We start from the raw sequence: 14,693 nt of genomic DNA, 5'->3' as shown, positions 1-14,693 counted from the left end.
CGCACCCATAAAGTTTATAACAACATATTACAGTAAGAGCTTCCTGACCTATTTAATAAAACGATTGAAAGGCGTCATTCGTTTCATCGGTTAAAACTATTGAGCTAAACCTGCGAGGCTACATTTACTGTGTACGCTATCATTTTAAGTACCTACAGAAGTTTAACAAGAAATATAGGGCTTAGATTTCCTAATTAAATTGTCATACATGTTGATTTTAGAGACCTATATACAAGCGACATAACAAGATAATTGAAGGATACTGATTCAGGTAACACAACCATATTATCAGTGTATTATGGTTACAATTATGACTGTCAATGTAAGTGAAATTCCGGAAGACAGGAATGTGGGTGAGGTAGCCCCGTTCTGTTTAGAGCATGCGCCGTGGTTGCGATTTCTGCTGCAACCCGCCCAAAGTGAGAAGTGTCTCACCCGCCAATTTGTAACATTTAGTAGGTTTATATCAACACAGATTGACGTATGTGGTTTCAGAACAGGATATATTAATTATCTCAGCTAAAACTTAACACTAACGAAAACTACACAATGTATTGGATACAATATAGAACACGTATTTAGTAATAGCGGATAGATAGGTCGCTTGGTTAGATCTGACCGCGTTTTAAATTATGTTTGTAGGTATATTCTATTACTTACGGTCTTTGTCTCACGATTACATCCGCGCTACATTTTTGATTATACAAAAATGGCTGTGATATTAACAATAATAGATTAAACATTTATTAGTGTAAAGAAATATCCTAAATGGACAGTGCAACGCAAATATTAGAATTTCTTTATGTTTTTAATATACTAACGGTTTTTGTTTTATATGAATAGTTATTACTTTTAGTATTTGTAAATGAGTATATACAGCTCGAACCGGTCACCTAGCTAGTGTTCATAATATCTCCGTTTATATACGAGTACATACCTCGAAACGTTGATTGTGTTGGTTTAGATTTTACCGTGTAAATACAGCTTGTCGTAACTATAGATTTTTATGGGAAATAAATCATTACATTTCGCAATTATGCTTTATTTTAATTGTTCATTTGTTATGAGTTAAAATCATCTTTATTTCATTCATAGAATTATATAAGTATTCACATAATGTTTTTTAAAATTTGAGTAAATTTTATTATTTATTAGTTATGTATATATAGTTAACAGTAACATTTATTGTTCAATAATAATCACAGAGGCATTACGTAATATGTAATTATTAAACATTTTTAGATAGGTACATACGATATACCATAAATTGATTAATATTTATACATATATTATATAGATTTTAAAGATCGATAGGTATAAACGTTAATGAAGGAAATATCAGTAATCATATAAAAATAATAAATAATTTCATATTAACTCTGAGTTGATAATGCCAAGCGTTTAAAGTTTTAAAAACGTGTAACAACCGAAACGCTTGAAAAGAGTAGTTTGCGCGACATTGAACAAAACATGCGATTATAACAATAGCTATGAATGAATGTCATTCGTAACATGTACTGTACCCGGATAATGATGTTATTTGCTTTGCCTTCCGTCATCGGACAACAGCGACTTACATATTTAGCGTATATGTAATATGTTATTGACGTCGTGTTTTCTTATTTATACCAATCCATTCATCACAAGCGATCAAAAAATATTTGTATACTGTTTTTAAAATATTTTTTAAATAGGTCTATGTTCTTTTTTTCTATGACGTATCGATTTTTGAAATTGTACCTATTTAATGTATGTTGTTTAATAATTCTTGACATATGCGGTAAGAATAAAAAACAAATATTTGAATCTTAATATTCTAACATCCTGATTGAGCCAGTTACATTGAGCTGTAGCCGCATCGCATATCGCACATTCCTCGTACATTAGACGAATTAATTAATTATTACCGTCCTTTGTATTCATTATTGTAGTGCAGGCAGAGAATGATGACTGCACGGACGCACATACCTAGAAGTGCAGATCATTGATTCATCCGTGCCTCGATGATGCGCTACTTGCAGATGATACATCTTGATAGTTGATACTAATCATTGGGTTCAAACAGGCCTAGTTATATTGGCATGTTAATTTGATAAATATTTTTGTGAACAAATAAAAAAATATTATAACTATTATATTAAGACCTCCTCAAATTTTCTAAACCTTAAATTGTGTCAATCCTCATTTAATTGTATAAAATTTATTAGAACTACAGTTTTCCGAAAAGATGGCGCCTTCATTTGTTATAACTTGAAAGTAAAAAGACAGTCAAAGAGAATCCTAGAAACCCCAGTCTACGATTTGCTTCAGTTATGCAATCGCATAGCTGAAGCAAAGAATTGAATAGAATCATGCAATGTTGTGGACGGACATATGCACTGGCCGGAGAGGGAAAACGTGGATGTTCGCGTCAAAATTATTATATAGGCAACAGCGAGTGCATCGAGGGTCTGAAACAGAAGCTCGGATCAATACAAGTTAGAGAGATCTCGGATAACTTGTGATGCTCTCGATGTAACTAATGCGTTACATCCGCGTTAGTTGCACACAAGTTATCGTCATTCCTGTACTCTCGGATTCATAAAGGAACAATAATTCGCGACTCTCACTGTCGCGAAATTCCCAGTCCTTACGTCAAAATCTTTCCCGGTCGGACCTTAAGATCCTTGTTCGAGAGAAAACCAAAGGCGGTGGTGGAGCTCACCCGGGAATGAGGAAGGGCAAGAAAAAGATACCAGCCCATCCACCTCTCGTGGGCTTACCGGCGGTCAAGAACATAGGCTCGTAGATGACAACATCAATGGGGCTCACTGAGACTGGTGTTGAGACCCACCTGAAAGCGATTTGACGTCAAAAGGAAGAGAGGAAGTCGTTTAAAAAGGGATGATCAACATAGGAAATATTTGAGGTCATGTCAATTACCAAGAATAGAATCATGCTGTTTGATCTTGTGTTAAGTCATCTTATGCTTTTCCTAATGGGTCTCTCGGCAACTATGAGATTGGGTGAAATAGTCTTTTTCTTCGATGCAGTATCTTCGCTGCTTTGGCCGCAGACGTTTTGTCACATCCAAAAGGTTTTTGGTCTATGCAGCACTTGGTACAAGAATAGTAGAGCTGTAGGATATATCTTTGTGTGCTGTACTATATGCTTGCTGGACGAGGCTAGCAAGTTTTTTTTTCACTGTCGAGTAGTTTTGATAAAGTCGACGAGTGCAAAACGTGCTGGGACGCAATAAGAGGTTTTCTTTAATACGATTCTGTGCTCTACCTGCAGGGATGTTCACTAAATGATTCGGCGACAATATTTGCGTCACCTCCGAGTGCAATCGAGTGTGCATGGAGCACCGACAGCTTTAGCGACCAGCTCTCGAAGATAAGCGAGAAGCAGACGCCTCGTTAGAGCTATCTGGATGCGCCGAAAGCAACGAGTTTTCCGACAGGCAATGAGTGGTCACAGCTGTTTTTGAAGACCTAACCTAGACCTATGAGACCCAGCGCCAAGCAATGACAGTCTGACGATCATATCTTTAAAAAAATTAAATTAGCTGAAATAGACAGTTAAAGAACCTTTTTATAAAATCAGATTCTTACATTGACCAGATTCTAAGCTGACAGAACCTTGAACCTAGAACGAAAACCTTGAACTTTATTTTTCTGCTAGGAATCATAGCGATAGAAATAATGAAATTATAGTATATTATTATTTGTATTTTTCTTTATTTAGTTTTTTACTCATATATATTACATTTTTAAATATAAAATACAAAGTTTATAAAATATATTTAAAAATATAAAACACAGAGGCCAACCAGTGGCGGGAACAGGGTCCAAGCCACCGGTGGTCAGGGCTCCAGCGAGAGGAACTTCCTCACAATACGCGCCGTGCCGAGGAGTACTGCCTTCTGCATCAGGCGCATGACCCAGCTGCCTAACGAGAGCCTCTTAAGGTGTTGGATGAGGCTCTTGGCCATTAGGCCATTCGCTGAAATGACTATCGGCACAATAACTGCTGTATCCATCTCCCACATGTCGACAACCTCGTGAGCTAAGTCAAGATATTTTATTTGATTATACTTATTTGTATTATTATTAAAGTATTTAAATTTTTTATTTTGTGGAAACACAATCAATAAATAACCAATGAAGTATGTTAACTATTTTAATACACTCAAAACGCATAAAAAAATATAACCATTAGGCACATCGTAAAACGTAAACTGTAATAAAATGGTGGTAATAGAAATATATCAAAAGCGTTAATTAATATTTTATAAAAAATTACTGACTTTGAGACCTTCTTTTATAACATTCACGATATGTTAAGTATTATCTTACAGTATATATGTATATCAATATCAGTGTATTGTTCAGGGTGAGCTGTCAATCGGAATTAAAAAACTTAACCTTTCCATCTTATTCGTGCGATACACATGCAATTTGATTTTGTTTCTCTGATATTTAAATTTATTTTGATTTTATCACTCCAAACATACATACATATATATATATATATAATAATATAAGCTCATCTATGCCCAATTTCAAGTGAAAAGGTTGAAATAGGGGAATTTAAACGGAGTTTTGAATTTGAAAACGTTGATTCCTTTATTTTTAACGATATTATAATTTTAAGTAATAAATTAAACAATACACAATAACCATATTTGTAATTACTTGCTTGTAAAAAAAAATCACAAGGCTTTATTTATAAAATGTACTAATCAGTCAAGTAATTTCAAAATCTTAATATAACTTCTGTTTACCTTATATTTAACCTCTTTTTTTAAGCTAAACATTTGTTAAAAAAGGATTTTGTAAAAAATCAGTCATATGATAATTTTGACCGCATCGCATGAAGTCATTTGCTCGAGTTGGAAATTTTTGGGTTCATGTGAGTCATTCTGAGTACCTTTGCATACACAAACGTGCGGTATATATGAAAAGAATCGCTGGGATTTCTATGAAACAAGTCACTCATACGATACACAGAAATCGGAGATATAATAGATGTAGAATAGATAATTGAATAAAGCGCTACAACTAACGCTTGAGTTAAGAAGCTCTTTAGTTTTCTTTCGTAGTGACCAGTCAATTCAGTGGCAGCTTTTCAATTCCTTATTAATATACTTATTATAGAATATTTTTAATAGAGTTCAATAGTAAATATAAAACAATTGTGGAAAGTTTATTTCTATTAAGGCGTGCGAACGATCGCACGATAGTTGATGTTTAGACAGGAAATGTCATTTCTTAAACTAACTAACACTACAAATGTTTAAGTGACTAAAAATTTTTCAAGAATTTCATTTGGGACTTCCTCAGATATATTTATTATATTATTAATATAAAAGCGTCACAAATATAACATTATTTTCCAATAGTTATCAAATCGTGACCGCGGTTTGCCGATATTAAAAATATTCTAAAAATAATTACCATACCCTACAATACCTAAACCAAGGGCAATATATAGGTATATTTATATATATATTTTTCACTCTTGCCTATTTAAATATTGTGTTTTTTCTTATTTAAATATATACCTTTAAAATATTTAAATAAATTATGATTTGATTTATTTTGCTTTATTACTTACAAATCTTTTGAACGTGTTGAAATTCGTTATTCGTTCAGTTTACATGCTGGTTGTAACGTCTGTGTTATCGGTTAATTTTATGTGTGCACGCCACTCGAGCAATTTTTTCACGCTTACCGTACGTGGAATCTTTACATGCAATCGAAATGTGAGTTAATTAATGTCTTTTAATAAATTATTAATATTTTGTTGTTATATTGACATTTACACGATTTTTACAGTATTTTTAATAATTAGCCATGGTTGCGTGTTCTTCCGCCTTTAGATAATTTATAACAAAATTTCATACTTAGTGTGTGTCCATCAAGAAGGACTTTAATATACAAAATATTTTAAGAGTAGTTCAATATATTTATAAAGAAAAAATTACTTCAAATGTTATCCATTTACTTTTCGTTACAAAAATAATTGTATTGTTTTTGACATTTACGTGAATGACGATTTCTAATGACGATTGCTTTTAAGATCCTAATATAGTAAAGAATTATAATATTTTCCTTAAAAATAAGGGTTGTTAAGTATTACAATATTAAATAAAACAAACGTGTAAATGATTAATAGGTATAGCTTAGAGGAACTCTTATTTAAGAAAGGCTGCGGGGTGTGGGTATCGTATGTTGTTTGTGCTTTGTAACAGTGATTACGTGAGCTTAGTCAAGTTACGAAAGCACAATACAGTTCGCACTGAAATGAATTTAGCGCAGTGTGAAGAGGAAGCAAAGACCGATATGACTGTGTGTGATTAGTTTACTGGATGTGTCATTACTGGTGAAACAAAGTTAGATTATTCAAAAAATATTATCATTATGGCGACTTACCCTGTGCCAATATAACACGTTTTATTAGACTGCTCAGTACATAACATTTTACAAATTAAAATAAAGGAAAGGTATTGGATGTAATTTTAATTGTTTCCTAATAAGGTTATAGGATATGTTTACAGATTTTATGAAATTTAGTGTAAATCTAAAATGCTAGGTCCAAAAATATTACACCCTTTTATTATTAGAATTCAAAGACTCGTAACAAAAAAAAGATTTTATATCTTCTGACGATTAATTGTTAATTCGTAATTGAAATAGTATAGAAACATAAAAATACAACACAGTTTTTCCACGTACAACAATGCATTGCAGCTTGAAAAGCTAAAATAACAATGGAAGTAAAATTGTTATCATCGTTTACTGAATTTTATAATATACTTTTGTTTTGTTTAATCGTTTATCAAAATTTAATTAGTCGCATACCTACGAAAATAACGTTCGACGTTATCTCTAGTTTTCATATCATACACGTGATTTAAACCAGATTAAATATTATACAGAATTTTTTACGTAATTTATTTATCTGTTTACAATCGTTTTAATGATAATTTTTTCGTATTATTTGGTATTTTATTTTTATAATCGAAACGAAATATAGTATGTTATAGTAAATCTTTAATTAATTGCGAATGAATAAATTTAGATTTTTCTATGATATGATATCTCAGGTATTTCAACTTTAATTTCCTAATATGAGAGCCACGACTTTCGCACGAGCTACAACACGAGTTGTGTAGTTTTTTTATAACACTTGCATACCTGTTCCAGCTTGTTTATATCCGTGCATTTGGTAAGACGCGTAGTGAAAGTGATTGCGCTGATGTCGCGTGCGCGGGCGCACCCGCCGACCTTGCCATATACGAACGCGCACCGCCGCGTCGCATCCATTGCACTACTTACCTTGAAATGTTTTTATGCCTGTTTCGCCATAGTCAATGATGCCAGTTTGTCTGCCCTACCTAAGAACCTAGTCTATAGTGATAACGATATGAATCATATTAAACAATAGCTTAAAAGATAGTTTAAATTATACACCTTATTTATCAACAAGTAAAAAAAATATTATTCAAAATTTATAATAAACGCAGTCATTGCATTATAACAATAACTACGAGTAAGTATAGTAAATGTGAAAATTTTCAAGATAAGTAACATAATAGTTTCGTGTAAGTTATAGTCTCTCTGCGATAGGTAATAAGAGCTTCGTTATCTGACCTAATAGCTGTTAACGTGTGTTATGTGTAGTATGCTGACGCGGCTTTGGTTGTTATTGTTGTTATAATCGAGCGAGAAGAGTCACGTGTTCTCGAGGACAAATAATGTGCGCTCGCGAACATGTGCAGTATCATATTCACACTTCGTTCATAATTCAATCGTTCTAGAATCTTATCGGATAATCATTAATCTAACCCATCTTAATTAATGCTCTGCATACTGCATCGTACTAAATGTAATGTTAACTTGACGGAAATGAAGACCTGCATCAAATTATGTAATAATTATTGATATTGTTAGTAGAACCATAATTACAAATTACTATTTGTAATTATTAATTTTATATAAACACTGTTCGGTATTTGAACTTTTACTTTTAAATGGAACTTCAGTAAATAAATTAAAATATGGTTTCAAATACAATAGTTCTTTTTTTATATTGTGTAATAGTAAACAAAGGTGATCACGAGTACAGTTACCTACGTTGACTAAGATTGTTTGTGTATTGGCAAATAGTGCGTATTTGTTTCGGGGCCGCAGCGTTAGAGCGACCGGCCTCTCCGTCCGCGTTCGCTCTATAACAACTAGCATTGAAGCCTTTACCTTTCCTAGGTCCGACTTGTCCTCAATACAACCTAGAAGCGTTAATATACAACGATGCATGGAATGCTGTATCGGTTAAGACACAAATTTTGTGCAACATATGCCTAATTTGACATGTAAGTTTGTGCGTGCCTCGTCATAGCTAACCCCGTTTGCCCGATAAGTCCATTACAAATACATATTCTATAATTATATTACCTTGTACATTTTAATACATATTCTACGAGCGCTTGGCTAATATTTATCGATAGTTCGACAATTTTTTAAATAATATATTTTTTATCTAATAATGTACCGCGTTAACATTTAGTGCCTGCATTCACAATGCATATTTATAAAATGCATAACAACTATGCTACAATGATGTTAATACTGTCTGGCATAATGATGTAATTAATTAGTAAAGTATGTCTTTATAACACGGTAGTACTTGTACAACTTTTAATTTGTTAACGATGATTGATAATGTCAAAACTAAATGTTTAGTAGTCATGTTTATTCATGGCTTGTCAAGTTTGAATGTAACAGAGGAGTGATTGTGTTTAGCCAATAAGGATACATTCGATAGCTATGATTGATTTCAATTATTAAATCGGTTAATTATCCGTTGAATAACTAGTTAAAAGTGCCTTGGCACCATGATCATAAATTAGCTGTATCTATTATTTAAGTTGCCACAAAATCGCATTGATTTAGCAAATCAAATACATGATATATACAATAAACATATTGTCATATTATTATGATAATGTACGAACGAATTTCGAAAACATCAATAGTCCATACAAACTATCTTGTATGGAAAGGTACAGTAGAAAAAAAAATAGATTATATAATATTTATAAGTTAAGTATGGTTTGGGACATGAAAAGGCAATTTGTGAAACTGTGAATATAATTATTAGTAATACATGTAATATCATATTCGGCTAATCTTTAAAACATTATAATTTGTATTATAATATATATTTTAAACATACATAAGACATTTTAAAAACTCATTCATAGCGGATACATTTAGTATAAAAATGTAATTATTCCATCTATTCACATAAAATATGCCATTACTGTTCCCTGTGAACTCGTTATATAATTACTTAAAATGTCAACAAATTTTCCACTACAAGCGGCCGGACCAACGATCATTATCTACATCAGGAAAAGAAATCATTGATTTATGTATGCTTTGTTAAAAAATACTATGTGTTGTGCATGTGATATCTTGTATTATTTTTAATATTTATATTTTATTTTACACACATACATTGAGGTACTTGTTTAATTTTATGGCTAGCTAAACCTGATAAGTGAATGTCAGCGACTGTTTTTTGTTGGTGAATATTACAAATTTATAGATTAACCAATTGAGGTTTTTAAATATTTATTGAAATAAAATTGTCGTTATTCATTATAATTTATTAGGGATAATACTTAGAAGTGGGTATAATTTCGTAGTAGTTTAGTTAAAACATATGACACCATTTTATAACTTTGACCTTTACAGATGCAAAGTCATTTTTTGCTTGAAATTTATTTGACAAGGATGTATGGAATTAATCGATGAGATAAAATTTTAGTGCATCGCATTCTAGCGAATTACCTGATCGAACGATTTTCAACTCTTTAAATCAAGTCTATTGTTTTCAACGTGGAATTGTTATAATACTAGCTAATACGTTTGTGTTACAAAATCTGTTTTATTTTTAATTAATTTAACAATGCCAAGCGCGTCGTTAAATTTATTTAGAGACGAGTATGTATAAACAATTTACAAATCTCGTCAAAGTGACTTTTGTTTTGCTACGTAGAGGTGTCTTCTGTACAAATTGTTTTTAATTTTAGACGGCTACGTGCATACGACAACGTTGATATCAGTCACACGCGAAACAAATAAACTAAAAGCATCTCATCGAATTCTGTGTAAACTTTTATACAAAATTACTTTTAGAATTTCAAGATCAATATTACGAATATCACATTGTCGTTATGACTTTGTTAGGGATATCTATTTTTATTGCTTTATTTTATATTTTACCAGGGTTTTAAGCGAATGATTACAAGAATAGAGCATTCCAACCTTTTTTTATTATCATATATTAAATCTCCGAATTTTCGCTATAAATTTTTTGTATTAAAATTATTATTATAGTTATGCTATAATGTGTTACGCCTGTGTAAAACTTTGTATAGAGTTTTTGTTACTAAAATAATCGAGTGTTGTTAAAAATGTGTTTATGTAAAGTAACTACCAATGCTGACATCTTTTTAGCTTTTATCGTACACACGATTCCTCAAAATGACTTTTGTTTTGTTGAATTTAATTAAATCCCGCGAACTGTGTCAAATTATTCCTAAATACTTACCCTCTGTGGCTGTCTTTTAACGATCTTCTAAAAATCGGATCGAAAATCGTGTAAGCTACGTTTGCATTGTAATAAATACTAGTTTTTTGTTTAAGCTCAATCGAAATATTTAAAGGTATTCATTTTATGATTGTCTGACTGTCATGATTATCTAATTAAAATGTTATCTACAGATCACGTCAATAAATAATTATTAAATTAGTTATAAATATAAATATCGAGAAAGTAAAATCTTAAGTGTTTTAAATCAGATTTTAATAGCATAATGATTAAATTAATAGATCATAGATGAAATTCTGAGAATCATATATTTAAAGAACACGTTCAAAATGAAATCGAATTTAATTTGGATTCTTGGTATTTTATGTTGATGTATTCATATTGATATCGCGATTTGCGAACCGCGTCCTCTTTTCCCTTGAAGAACTTGATGACGTATGTGACATTGAACGCTCGACCCGATTAAGCATGGCAGATGAGTCGCGAGGTCGTACATTTGTTGTCTCTCTCTGCCGCAATGCTCACTTATCGTTCATTATTCTGCAACTCTTATCCGTAATTAATAACAATGTTGCACCGTGGACGCTTAATGTCCTGGAATTGACCTTTTTCGGAGAGTATAGGAAATCATTGTTTGATAAGGAAACTATTTTATACTCTAGGATAACTTTTCACACAGTTGATTTATGTTTACCTATACATAAATATTGTAAATTATGAAATAAATGTTATTTATGAAGTAAAAAAAACTAATTTCCGTAAATGGCTTCATCCGCATGTGATTGTAGGTGTTAAATACCCTATGTATGTTACTGTGTGCAAAATGTCATGATGATCAGTTAATTAATTATTAAAAGGAACAAACACATAAACAAAGCCACTTTCGCATTAATATTAGTTAAGATAGACAAATAGGAACGTGTGCTATTGACGTCTAGCATAACATCGCCACTGATATCGAAGCATTATTTTAGATTGCTCTTTGTAGGCCAGGAAATTTTCTACGAAATAAATCAACCGGTCAAGTATTCGCTAAAGTTAATCAGATCAGACATGACCCTACTTTTTTATTGTAATAGATTAAATGTATGAAGATTGAAAAATAAATAATTGAGCATAATTAGCGATATACAGTAGCTATTTTGAGCGGTATATCAATACGACAGTCAAAATGCAGACAGGGTTAACACATATCACATATCCACGTGCTGGTGTCAAGTGACAATCGATTGTTGACATACCTGATTAACTGTTCAGCCGGCATAGTCTGTAATCGATATTGTTTGTAAAATGTTATCCCGTAGTTTAGAAATAAGTATTAACGGTTTTCTATAAGTAGGTACCTATATAAATATAACTTTCATGTTTCTTCTAAACAAAATAAGGTGCATAAAACATACCTATTTAGTATTTTTTTTTAAAAAAAATATTTAAAAATGGGGTGATTGTAAGATTATAATATTAATTTAAAAGAAGTAGGAAAATATATCAGCCCTTAAACCTAATATTTTCTTGTAATAATTCACTTCATTGTCTATCAACCTGGACGGACAAATTAAAGCTAATTAAAATAGAATAGACTTAAAAATGTGAGATAAATATTTTACGTGTTTAAAATTAGCGCAAAAATAAAGGGTTCAGCCAAATATTTATGGTAAACTCTAAATATTTCAATAAACTGTATTATTACCTTTAAGCAGAGCTTTTTATTTAATTGAATCTATCAAGACAAGCATATCTATGACCCATTGTAATGAGTATCGTAAATTGGTTTGTTTCCATTTTATGTATTTTGAGGCTATTATACTTTTTAGGTTTCGTTTTGAGTTATTTTTGGTAGTGTTTAACAGTAAAAATGAATTAAATTATTTTATAAAAAATATAAGAGTATGATATTTGCGGATCCTAAAAGTGGATTGTCGTCCAATTTAGAAAACAATTAAGTGTCCCAGAAATAGGAACCTACTTCCTACCTTAGGTAGGTAGGAAGTAGGTTCCTATTTCTTTGTAGGTTCCTAGTTCTAGTTCCTAGTTCGAAACGATAAGTTAAAGCTAAAAGTTTAACGCCAAAAAAGTGGTTTTAAAATCGTTTATACGAAATATTATAAAATTTGATTTACGGATAGTTTGATGTGTATCTGATCTAAAGACCGGAATATTTTACAGGCTGCTTTATTTAATATTACATCTTTGTTGACAGGAGAATAATTAGTAACATGAAACTTTTATATGTTTTGGGCCAATTAATTTCTAACACGTTATAAATAACAGCCTGTTATACGTATACTTGGTAGTTGTTAATCAATATGACAATAATGTAAATCGTCGCGATTGTAATCTTGGACGCGGACGTATGATGTCACAAAAGCGAGGCCTTGTAGAGGTAGCAAAACTACTTCTTATTATTATTCTAGCTATTGGACATAGCGTCCTTGTTTCGCATTACTTTATTTCAGTGATTTTTTATCATATTTTTTTTAAAAGTACACTCAATACTTACGAATCACATAGTTAACAAAGTATGAAAATGCAGTCTTATGTGAATATGTTTAAGGTACAGACTTCCTTTAGATAATGTTGAGAAAACACAAAAGTATTTTATTTTTTGCGTACGATTATTTTAAAATTATCTTTTTATCATCTTTAACAGAGCTTTTTACAAGATCAAACTAAATTTTTAATTTAAGGAAATTTCGGTTTACTTACATTTTTACTAGTTACAGACTGGCTACTTGCTCGATTTATTTGAATAGCAAAATAGTAAAAAATACGTATGTGATCTTTTACTATACTTCATTCCACGTCATTTTCCTCTTACACCGATTTTTATTTAATATTGTTAAGTCGCTTTAAATAGCACATTCATTTTGAAACTACTTATCATTAAATGAATACAATTTTTTAAAATAAATATTTATTTGAAGAATACAAATTTGACAAATAATTGAATTATGTATAGTTCAAAATATAATTTGTTATGGACGGAAGTTCAAATTGCGATCCGGAAGGTAAACGGGCTCTAGGTTAAACGACCCTCAGTTTATTTATATTTATTAGATTTTAACACAATTTACCTATTAACACACTTAGGTAGGTACATAATCTCAGCGAGGTTGAAAATCTCACGACCTATGCAAAACTAGGTATTAAAAAAAAAAATTCAATTTCCTATTTTTGTTACCCTGATGTCATAGCGGCTGCTGTAGGTATTATATGCGAACGTACGACATATCACGTGTCACTTCACAATACGAACATTAAAGCGTGACGTAAAAGGCAAACAAATAACTAAGTTACGACACAGTTTACCGAGTAATTACATTTTTTACAATTGTATGTAATTGGTCCCTCTTACGAACTTGACGTTTTATCGTTCCGAGGCTCAACCTCCTCAACTTATTAATTATTTTAATGCTAAATACGAAGTAAGTACATTGGTATATAGTATGTACATTTAATTGGTTCGAATTTATTGTTTTTTATTTTTGTTGATTAAATATTGTAGCTATAAGAATGCCTTTATGTTGTAAACGAAACAAGGGTTCGTATTTTTATTTAATACCGTAGTTACTTAGTTAGTTCGTACCTGTCTGCTAGTAATCAAATTGTTTTAATACGACTAATTTTGAGCTTTTAATCAACAAAGTGTTGATTGAGTTTCAACGCTCTAATGTGCAATGAGTACGAGCAGTAATTACCATTTTGTATGTATTTACTATTTTTTTCGCTTATAAAGTTGCAATAAATAACCGATAAATAGTAAATATATTGGCTGTAGTAGTGAAGTTTATCAATTGAATGGGGTTATACACACATCTGAACCGACTATAATACTTGATATGTCTAGTTTCAATGACCGCCCGGAGCTATGTGTGTGAATTAATAAATCAATACCTATATCGTTGTTGAGAGACCAAGTTCAGCTGAAAACAATGATGAATTATTCCAATAAGTTGATAACTTACATGAGAGTGATAGTTTTTAAAAGCTTATAGCTTGTACCTCTTCATAGAAGTTATGAGATAATTATGTTTCATTTTATGGAATAGACATACAAAAAACATAATGACTAAAATAACAAATAAAAATAT

Source organism: Vanessa cardui, chromosome 9 (assembly GCF_905220365.1).
Source record: "Vanessa cardui chromosome 9, ilVanCard2.1, whole genome shotgun sequence".
NCBI classification, from domain to species: Eukaryota; Metazoa; Arthropoda; class Insecta; order Lepidoptera; family Nymphalidae; genus Vanessa; species Vanessa cardui.
The sequence above is the reverse complement of the archived record's forward strand: the minus strand, read 5'-3'. Positions refer to the sequence as shown.